Source organism: Leuresthes tenuis, unplaced genomic scaffold, assembly GCF_036924035.1.
Source record: "Leuresthes tenuis unplaced genomic scaffold, fLeuTen1.0.hap1 SCAF_12, whole genome shotgun sequence".
NCBI lineage: Eukaryota > Metazoa > Chordata > Actinopteri > Atheriniformes > Atherinopsidae > Leuresthes > Leuresthes tenuis.
Genome location: NW_027325366.1, coordinates 20,747,446 through 20,759,499, shown reverse-complemented (window position 1 = coordinate 20,759,499; position 12,054 = coordinate 20,747,446).

The following is a 12,054-nucleotide window of genomic DNA, read 5'->3' as shown; positions in this document are numbered from 1 at the left end:
CAACAATTTTCTCTGTTTGACTTTGAATGATGCTGTAAAATCAGATTCATTTTATGATCTGAAATATGATACTTATTGAACTAAATTTGTAAATTAGACTTTAATTACACAGAGAAAACAAAAGTATTTGTCTTTGTTCCAGTAGACATAAGAAAGGCTAACTTATCTAAAACTAATACTATCACTGATACTGCAGCTGATGGTGACTGTACATCAGTCATGTTTTTGTACCTCTGTCTTTTTGCTGCAAACAAGAACAAGTAACTATTTGTCCTTACAGGTGTTTAAGCTCACCCCTCCTGAAAAGAAAGTGGGCCCATCCCATCTCCTCCACCACTGTGACCCCGATCCTCTCTGGAGTTGCACTGCCTCATCGCACTCTGTGTTGCCATAGTTACTTCCTCCTGGCTTGTAAGGTCACCAGCTCTGGTGAGTTCTTCCCTTGGAGAACCGGCATAACTAATGTCCTGCAGGTTCAGGTTTGATGTAAATAGTCTCAGCTGACAGCCCACTGTACAAATACTCAATTACATCTCCTTAAAGGAAATGATTTGTTATAACAGTGAGCACTCAACTTGTGTAACATCAGCGTTGCCAGGGAAACGGCAGCTGATTGCACAGGCTGGAATTAGGTATTGATCAGAGGAGGGGGACCGGCGCCAGTGAGGGACTGGAAGGGATCCGCCACTACGATTTACAGGGGATGGGGGTGGGGCTAAACGTCCACACTTCGCCCCAGCTCAAAGAGCTGAAAACCCCTCAGGAACCAATTTACTCCCCGCTACAGTGCAATATCTGCAGCAGTCAATAATGGAAATCTGATGCCCCCTCTGCCATCAATGTGACCGCTCCTCTCCCTCTTGTTAGAGCACCTTGAAAGTTCTAGGCCAATCCATAGATGCAATAGATTTCCAATGGTGTAGGGATATTTTGACTTTGGTATTTTCTGTGTAATTAAATCTCTAAGTAAGCTTGCAGTCTTGCAAAGACCTCTCCTTTTATACTCCTCTTAGAATTTATCTGAATTTGACTTAATCTCATTAAATTCATCCTCCCCTCAAAGTTTTTCTGTGCACTCCTTTCATCAGCTTTCAACAAGCAGCCAATATGTATCTTTTGTTTTCTGTTGACATGTATGAGATCAAAAATGACTTACAAAACAGCACCTTCACTTATACCTACAACTTATAAACATGCATATTTCATGATTAACAGAGACAGTTAATATTTCATGCGTGGGTATCAGCTGGGAATTCATCTTTGAAAACTTGGATAAAATCATTTTCATATGAAAAAACTATTTATCATATGTAATGTTCATGTGGATTTTGTATGGCTATGATACAAGAAGAGATAAAGTGTAAAACTTTAAGCTGAGCATCTATTTCTCAATAGCTGTAAACCTCCTTAGCAGGAGGAGGTATTTGTGAGAGCAGAAATCAGTCACACACAGTACTTGACTGTGGCTTAACACAATCTTTCATCTGGCAAATCTATCTCCAGGACCAGATGTTGAAGCGTGAATGTTAAAGCCCGATACTGCTGCGGATGGTTTGTGCAAACGGTATCTGAATTTTTTTCATATGTGGACAGATGTAAAGTAAACAAAGGGTAAAACACCTCAGTCCTAATGGAACCAATCACAATCTTGACAAAGAAACACTCCATCTCCTGGCTGTGCTGTGTAGTGCAATCTGTAAGTGAAGCAACACACTGTGACATCTGAGTATGCTTAACCCTGCTTGACAGATTGTGGCCAAATTTCAATGGGGGACTTCCGTACAACAAAAAAAGATAGAGCTGTCTCCTGTACATTATCCAGACCTGGGAGATGTCATACACTTGTCTCATAACAGGAATAGATTATGGAATACAGTTGCTTTAATTTGATAGATGCATATTAAAGTAAAGCCTCAAAGGCAACAGAGGGAGACATTTTAATAGAATCCAGCTATCATAGAGAGTGAATTCCAAAACCAGGATGTCATGGAAAAAATTGCTTTTCAGATCCTCCCGAAGCTCTGGTGTGGAATCTGAAAGGCTGTTGGTCTGTTAACTGCATCTGCAGTCGCAGCGTGGTTATGGGTAGTCAGCCATGACATCCAGGGGAAGGGGGCACACTTTCTGATGTCACCAAATACACATATGGCAGCAAAATGATGGCAGAACCATCAGCGAAGCAATGACAGCTTCATAAACTTTGATTTAATCTAACAGAGAATTGATTAAATCTGACAGAGAAACCGAGCCGTTATATGACATAATCATCAAGTTCGTGATGATATATCTTGAATGTGATGTGAGACGGCACTGATTAGAATTCATACCTGTGCGTCCAGTCCGTGAGAATCCAATCTTTACTGCAGCTTACAATTTAAAGTCTTATGTGTATGCATGTGTTTGTGAGCATCTTCACCTGAATGCCAAGGCATCGATTAATTTTCTTCTGTTTGTATTGCAATATTACACATTTGTTGGCGCTGCCAGTAAAATATGTTGTACATCTTTTTTCTCTCATCCCTTATAGTGAATTCAATGTCATCTCTTTGTTGTCTCAAAATGCAATCAATGAAGGTCTTCCCACCCCATCCATTGAAAGTCAAACCGAACCTATCTGGGGCCACTCTGAGCTATTCTGTCAAATCTAAGAATCAAGCCCATATTTCTTGGAGTCATGTTGTGCAAGTCCTCTCTCCAGTTTGTGTGTGCCCTCGCACCTAATATACAAAGTATCTATTGAAATATGCATGAGGCCTATGATGCCTGCACTAAAAATACACTCAAATGGGGAATACATTGACAGCTCTGTTATTGAGCTCTCCTTGAGCTTCCACTGTCACAGCAGCCACAGATCGCTCTCAAGGCTCATGTATTATCAAAAGCACGCAACACCTCTGTCTCTCCCTCTCTCTGAAACACACACACACAATCTATCTCCTCCTTTCACTCTCAAAACTACACCATTTTATTTGCTATCAGTCTCTTTTTCTCATAAAAATCTGTTTGTTTGTTTTGTTTTTTTCTCTCCATTTTTTCAATACCCTTCTAAATAGAAGATATAAGCTGCCTAAACAGATTTAGCACCTTTATGAAGACTTACCATTTGGGTATTGGCACATTAATCGTGGCTGGCTAGTTCACCTCCCTATTGGGGCTTACAATAAACAGAAACATTTTCAAGAACAATGGTAAGGGGAGGGGGCACACTGTTGCTTCAATAGTTTAATCATCAATCAGTGCTCTCCTGTCTCCTCTGCTGTCATTTGAAGTCTCAGGCTTTCACTTTGACTCTCATCCTTACACTTCTCTCTCAGGAAAGTGCTGTCTTTACATCTTTGCAATCTCAAATGTGTGAGGACACATTCCACATCACTGATAAATTGACTTAATTACCTGTCTATCTCTGGTTGTCCCTGTCTGCCTGAGCACTGCTATGTTCCCTGTGTTCCTTTCTCGTATTTTCATTAGGACTTCACTTCTTTTTTATAAGGACTTTATCCAACTCAAAAGCCCAAATTTTACTGGGACTACTTCAAATGCTTTATAATAATTCCTGTGGGGGAAAAATGATCTTCACAATGATATTTTGGGAGGACTCACTATTTTTCTTTTTAGATAAGATAAGAGAAACATGTCCCTTTTGTCCTCTCAGTGATTTCAGTCTATGACAGACTAAAATAAGTCACAGATGGGTTTGTGACTTGTTGTTTTGAAGTCTGGAGTTTGGTATTTTGCTGTAGTCATCTTGTTGGCATTTTAGTGTTTTTGGAGCTAGCTAATATTAGCGCTAATGAGGTATTCAGATTAGCAAAGAGCATCTTTGATTTAGATCAACTGTGTTGTGTTTAAAGGAACCCAAAACCAGATTCCATTTACAGAACCTACTTTTGGAGTAAATTGTCCACATTCTACTTGCATGAAAGTGGAAATTAAACATTTCGGCTTCCAACTTCTTACACAAGGTCTCAAGAGTCATTTTTCATCATAGGTTAAAGGTGTCTTGTTATATAATTATTGATTATTAAAAACTTAAATAGTTATATCATATTTATGATACTGATATGAAATATCTTGAGTCATCTTCTTTCTTTTCACACTATATTTATTGTAGATGTTAAACTTTTTCTATCATTTGTTCTACATTTATTCTGGTTTCGCTTCGTATTCTTTTTGTACACCTTATGAAACAAAAACACCACCCTCCCACACTTGAATCCTACTCTGAAAGTTATTCACATAACAAAAAAGAGACAAAACACACAATAATCACAGAATAATTGTAGAGAGAAAATTATCATATATATTGTATATTCTTTCATTTTTTTATATTGTGTATTTTCTAAACTTTTTGTAACGCTATCTTTTTGTCAGATGTTTTTGCCCAACATGTCCATTAGTGAAAACCTGATGTCAAGACAACTCTGGTGAAAAGTTAACACTGTAAAATGGAAGAAAATTGTGGCGTCTTTTAAGCCAAAAACCCAAACCAAGTCATTTTGGTAAGTGAGAGCAAAATGGAAGCTAATAAAATAAAACTAAACTAAACAGAACTTTTCTGTTGATGAAATATTTATATTTCAGTTTGACTCTGAGAAGAAAACAGTCCTTTTCTGGCATTAGATTAACTAATATCTTTAAATACTGTTAAATATTACTTGAAAGAGACTTGAATTGCTCTTGTCTCAGGTGAAACTAAGATTAAAACAATAAAAACAATTGCATTTCACGGGTTTGCACTTTGGTTGCACCCACAGTCCACAGGTTTCGAGTGGTCAAAAGTCCCACCACCAGCACCCCATTTTGAGTTGACTCAAATACACTCTATTGCTTATTTATAAGCTAAACTCCACTTCATATTACACGTGTTCTCTCTGAGGTTCTGATAGTGTTATGGCTGCCTCACTTTCTGAATATCTCAGACACCCCTAACTGACTGAAATGAGGGTTGAATGACTTTCATGCATTCATACAATGTTTTGGGACATATGCACAAAGAACTTCTGTAGTTATGAGTGAATGTCAACATTATCAACCAATAAAAACGCTCTTTTGGATGTTGGCTTGGGTGGTGTCAAGGTCTAAAGTATGGACTTTTAATATTTCTTTACATTTTACACTACACATATGCGCCAAAGCCACTTGGTTAAGTTTAGAATATAAAAGACCTGGTTACAGTTTGGGAAAAATACACTGCTTGCTCTTAAATATCAGCCTTGTCTCAATAAGATAAGACTTGCAGATTCTGTGCATGCGTTTAAAAAACAAGTAGTGTAAATGTATCGAACGTACACATTGCTTCATTTTTGGTGCATGCATACTTTGGTTTCCAGAAAAGTTCAATGGCAATGTAGTAAGCTCTTCTGCATGTGCTTTACATTTTGATTTCAACAACTACGTACAGCTTATTGCTCTTGCTGGGCCAAACAAATTTTTTAAATATTTACACACACATTTGTGGCACGAGATTGACCATCTGAAAAAAACATTATCTCAGCTTTGACATGCTTATGTAGAAAAGAAAATTCTGAATGCATCTCACCCGACACCTGATTGAAATGTTGTTAAATGATGATGTAAAGTGTAAAACTATTTATCAAAAGACATCTATCATCATTCTAAACATCAAAATCATGTTGCCTACTATATTTCTTATTTGCGCTATATTTGTTCATGCAGCATAAATAAATAAAAGAATGAAAGGTTGCACATAGGCTATCCTTTCCGCTTGTAAAACTGCAGTTTTTGGAAATGATCTTACTGGTGTTTAACCTTCTTTTATTACACTGTCATGACATGTCTTGGGTTTTAATGGTGCATGCAGCACAATATAGCGGTCCCAAAAAGAACAAGGGAGGACTATACACTCACTTGATAACGGATACAGGAATAGCTAGTGTAACCCAAAGCCCACAAGCTTATCAACCCAAAGGCAAGATGTGTGTAAAAGTAAAGAGCAGTTTAACTAACCACCTTCAAAGTACTTTCAACAATTATTCCTGTAATGCAGTCAAGGCCTCCTTTTTACTGCTGTAGATGATCTAGAGGGCAGAGTTTTATGCCACATTAGCTGCTGTTCTACCATAAAGAACATTGAGGGGATAGACATTAGCCACCAACATGCATGAGCAGACACTTTATTTCACATAATATCACATAAAAGCAGGACTGATATTCCACAAACCCCTTGTGGTACTGGGCCCTGTTAAAGCGCCATTCAACATTATCACAGTTCTGCAAACTGCACTGCTGCCCTGTCCAGTTTGATAAAAGTTGCGGTGCTTTAGAGTTTGGACTAAGGGGCCAAATTGGTAGGCATCAGTACCACCTACACCTCTGTAATTGGGCAGAATTTAAAAAGGTGCTATGAAATACATCCCTGTAACTTTAATAAGATCCAGAGTCCAAGGCTCCAGGTTGCTGCTCCCAAGGTGCTGGTCTGAGTTAGCTTACATTTATCACATAAACATCTAACACCACTCCTGCTAAAGCAGACAAATGCCTTCCTCCTCTGGAATCCCTTCCATAGCCATCAGAATCAGGGCAACAAATACAGTTTTAACAGTTATCTATGGACTCTCTCGCATGCAATGAACACCCACATTTATTTCTCTGCTTTCTCCCGATGAGGGTAAGTGGATCAATTAGTGAAGACTACAAGTTCAGCATCTTTACACATAGTATCAATTGTTAAGTTGAGCAACAGCAGGTCCCAGGATTATCTGAGATCTGTACCTCCCCTTACTCCCATCCCATCCTCTCTCCCTCCTTCGGATTCAAAGCTAGCCTCATTACAAATGATCCTCTGATACACACAACCTTGGCACACACCTTAGCGCTAATGGCCCAGAGATTGATTTTTAATTAGTAACACTTTTGGATGGTGGCCAACTCAAATGGACTTTTATGAAAAACTAATCACCTTTTAGCTTTAAGTGCTGAAAGGTGGAAGTGAATGGTTTAACGCTTTAACAGAGTTCAGATATACACTATAAATGAAAACTACTCATTTTTCATAAGCTTACATTTATTTGAATGATTAAGATGGGAGTATTTCTTAAAGAAAAAAAACTGCATTTATCATCGCAGAGATGACCTTGGAGTTCTTGAAGTTCTGTGCTGAGAGGAGGGCTGTGCAAGAGATGAAAAGTGGGTCAGGTCAGATATCGTCTTAGGGTTGCTGAGCATATTGGGCCAACTAAATGTCACTCCACATTATACAAGCAGGTTAGATGAGCACAAAAGTGTGTACCCTGTGAGTTCAGCTGGCTTTAGTTCATTATTATAGTACCCAGCTTTTATAAACTGGGTCAGAATTTATGGAAGTAAAAAGAGACACCAATAGCATCTGCAACATTTTAGGCCCAGATGTGTACACTGGCAGTGCTGGGGGAGGCCAATGAATAGCGCTGCGGAGGAAAACTCATCCCTCAAAATTCTGACAGAATGTGCAAGATGTTTTTAATTATCCATTCATTTATGTAGTCTTGTCTATTTTGCCACATTATAAGAAATTGGAACATTATAAGACTAAATGATCATATTATTTACTGCATCATATTTCATATATTCAAAGAAGTTATTTTTTAAGAAGATTTTTCAAATACATCATTCTTGTTTCTTCTCTACATCTATTTATGTGTTTACCATAGTGGATGTTTGTGCTTTTGCGCTGCTCAAGGTTCCTCTATATTATTCTCCATTAAAGTTTCTCTGATGACTTTCCCTTCCTCCCATATGAGGATAAGGGGGATTTGGGGGCAGATGAATAAGAGTAATTAGACTTTGTGCACAGCATCTTAGACAATTTATCATCATATTTCCAATTTCAGGGATATACTGCGGAAAATGTTTTTTCTATTGAATGTTTGGTTTCAAAGTGTGATCTCTGCAAATGTAAAGCAAGCAAGCAAACAAAAAAAAAGACATTCGGGCATGAATGTTTTAACCTTCAGCAAGGGACACACATTTCACTCTGGAACACAGTGTAGAGGAAAGCCATGAAACTTATTCGAAAAAAAAAACGTACAACAAATTACATGGTGGGTTTAGGTTTAGTTTTCAGAGGTTTGTTTCTCTTAAAAGTGCATTATCAATTGTACAATGTATAACCTATGGGTGACACACCAGAGCTGTAAGCCCCAAATCAAAAACTGTAACCAAACTTTGAGCCATTCAGTTCCTTGAAGTGCTCTCGAGTTGGCAGGATGGATGAATTGGTGGGAAATCTGGAAGCTCGGAGACTCAGAACTCCACAAGAGGAGCCGACATAACCTGAACTGACATGAACAGAAAGGCTCAGAGTGCAACACACAAAAAAGGAGGTTTGACTGGTGGAGAAAAAGAAAAAGACAATGAGAATAACACTAAGCCGTGATGTGACACAGGTCTGCTGCACTGAAACTACAAATTGTCAATATAAATTTTACAAAAGGTGGTTTAGATACTTTTTCTACTGCAATCTTGTCGTATTGTTGTATAAGAAATATGGCATATATATACACCATATTAGAGATAATATAGACAATTACTTTATTATGAAAGTTTGTTCCAGGAAAAGGGAAGGAAAATCTTCCTTTAAAAATTCATTCAATATAGTGTTGTCACAGGCTGCTCACACTAATCCTACTGTCCTCATATTTATCCACATTCATCACAGTTAGTACGAGTATTGCTTTACAAGTCCTGGGTACAAGGAATTAAGGAACGGCATTATATAACTCCTTTATCTCAGTAAGAATGGTTTGGTGCCATACTAGATAATTAAGGAAGCATTGGAGCTCCTTTCCTCAGCATTAAGAGAATTCAAGCTTCTCTTGGCTGCTTCTTAGATACTTCTGGGTCATTTCACAGGATGGTTCCAAAGCAAAATAAACTATTCAACTGGGCCCTCTGGAAAATAATGGATTAATGTTCATGGAGGAACCAAGCTAACAGCTACTAAGAGCAGGGACAAAAGAAGAGCAACACTTTGCCATCTAAAGTAAGTGAAATGGAATAAATGTAACAGAGTTCAGCAAATGCTGCAATATAGGTTTTTATCATCATTATTGCATCCTACTGTTGTTTACTTTGTCACTATTTTCTCAATCAAATTACATCCATATTGCTCCAGTCACTAAGTGCACACTGCAGCTGCTTTGCATATCCTGCCACTGCTCTGCTGTAAATCATAGTATTGTTGGTCTAATCCCAAAACGACTGTGAGGGACCAGGGTGTCACTTTATTGGCACAACCTGGAAAAGTGCAAATGTAGACCATCATGCAAATCTTTGCCCAGGTACTGCCCAGGGAGAAAATATGCAATGTGTCTGACACAACTTCAGACGGACTCTGTTGATTAGTGCTACTCAGTGAGCATTAATATAACTCATTAGTACATTGCACAACCCACGTTAAAAATGACTGCATATACTGTATGTTCATGATAAAAACACTGATTATTTGGTTATAAAGTGGCTTGTTGTGTCCCTTGCTATGGCGGAAAAGAGATATCATCAGTGGCATACGTAAATAGGGTCCATTCACTTGTAAAGCAAATCTAAAGTGACCTTTGGAAAAGATGCATCTATAGAGAAATGTGTATCATTGACTGGTTTGAAGCAAATAAACTATGTTGTGTATGCGCAACCAGACGTTGGTGGTATAAGCAAAGTTTTTCCTAGAGGGGAAGAATAAAAAATGAGAACAAGTACTGTGACAGACATCCACAAAAGGAAAATGTAGTGAGTCCTTTTTCAGGTATTACTTTCATCTCTGTAAATATCTGGGATATTATAACATCAGAGAAGATGCCTGTCAATTACATGAGTTTGCTGTGTGTCAGAAAACAGATGGTGAGTCACGTCGGCTTAATCTTTTCCAGGTCAGACATGATTTATAAACTTGTCTCCATTCCCCCTAAAGCGCGTCAAGAAAGGCAGAAAGGCAGAAAACTGCTTCAAATGAGTGTATAAATTTGTTTGTGCAATAGTAGAAATTTCTTTCATTTTTACTGTTTCCAATCAACTTTTCTTATTCACTCCTTTTTCTTATCGTGCATTAAAAATGACAATGGACTCCTGGCTTTTGTTGTCCAATATTTTACCCTGTTTTTATTCCGTTGCTTACCCAGGAAGAACCTCTCTGATGTACGACATCCTTTGCTGAGAAGAGGGTTAGCTTTAGAGCTTGCATGTCTGTGTGTAATTGTCGTAATAGCCGTGCACATACGTAAACCATCATGTGGTCCATGCATTGGATACTCACCAACAGATCTTCTTCTTTTTTTCCAGTGAAAACAGTAAATCTCTCTAAACCAGTCACAGTATATGAATAAGGGGACTTTAAGAGTTCACTGTGTAAAGTTTAGTACAATATACACAGTATTTGTGCAGTATGTGCTTTGTTTGCACTACATTTGTCTATATATGTTTACCTTGCGGGGGGGTGGGGGGGGGGGGGTTCTTTGGTGGGTCAGGGCAATCACACATTTGCTGTGGCTCACACACGCACACTAACGCATCTGACCTAACAATCCACTCAACAGTAATTTATTGGTGTAATCCATCATTATCATGTTTTACTATGGCCACCATTGGAGATATAATTCACAAACAGACCCACACTGTAGAGATGACAGCGAGGGAGAGGGATGTCCTTTACCTTCGTCCTCTATCAACAGCCTTCAGGAGTCTCAGAGGCCCTGTATGCAAGAGACCCAACCCTAGAAAAAGCATGGAAGCTGGGGAGCAGGGGAGCAGGATCCTACCCTGTTAGCTAACTACATTGTGGGCCAGCAGGACTCCCATTAAGTGCCAAAGAGAAAAGAGACAGATAGAACACACCACAGCAGCAGCATAGCTGTGTCGGTGCCATGTCACATGACCACCTTTGTATTCGGTGGCCATAACTCACTGCTGGTACACAGGAATTGATCCCAGACTGGACACTCCCAGGAGGAACCCTGGCACTCAGCGGAGTTTGATCCCTCAGATTAATGCAATAGGGATTCCAGGCTTTTGTCTCGAGCCAAACACTTAACATCCTCTGAATTTGTATCCAGCAAAGGTTGAGTCCCATGTTTATTTGGGTAATGAATTGCTGTAATTAATGCACCTATTGATTCCTCTTCAGTGTCTCCTACAAAGGCCAGTCCAATTTCTAATTTAAAGGGAGTAGGAGTGTAGAAGATGAGAAAAGGGGAGGAGAACCTAGTATAGGCAAAACAATTGCACTATGTGCTTGCAGAATGAGAGTGTAATTGTTCAATGAATCACATTTGAATACATTCAATTAAATCCTTTAAGCTGTGGGTTTGGTCTTTGTGTCCACTGTTGTATCATCTCGGTTTCCCTCTCATGTTGTAATAAAAATGTAAATCCTTGGAGGGCATCTGAGAGCAGATGAGGACATTTGCCAAATGGCGTCTCAGAGCTCTGGTGTCACACTAATAACTACAATGCAATTTTCTCACACAAACAGTCATGAGTGCATTAGCATATAATCCCCTGGAATTATGACCATACTAATCTCCGTCATTGTGTCCTCTCTGAGGATTTCAAGGGGTGCTTGAACAAAAACTGTTACCACATGTAAAAGAATGTTCAGAGCCCTTCAAGGACAGGAAGTTGCCTTGTGTCAAAGATTAGATGTTCATTTCAGTCTGAATTACACGTGTAGCTGTACTGTATGCGTCTTTTCTTTGATCTTTTGATCTTTTGCATGGCTTCTTTAAATGCTGCTCATGTCCTTCCCCTTGCCGTGAGGCTGTGTGGCTGTGCCCTGTGTAAACACCTGGTCACCACTGCTGTGAAACGTCTGACCACAGAACAATGAACAGCCAGCTGGTCCATCTATTATTGTTTGTTGAGGTTCACCACAAGAGCTGCACTTCCCCCCAGTGAGTAATTACACGAAAATGAGCCTTTGACCTTTGATATACATTGGAAAAAACTTTAAAGGTAATATTGTCGATGTGTGTGTATTGATCACAACTGTAATTACGGCTAAATAACTTGACAATCGAGAGGTGGGTGGTTTTGCCATTTGAAAGATGTGGTCAGCAAAGTAATGAA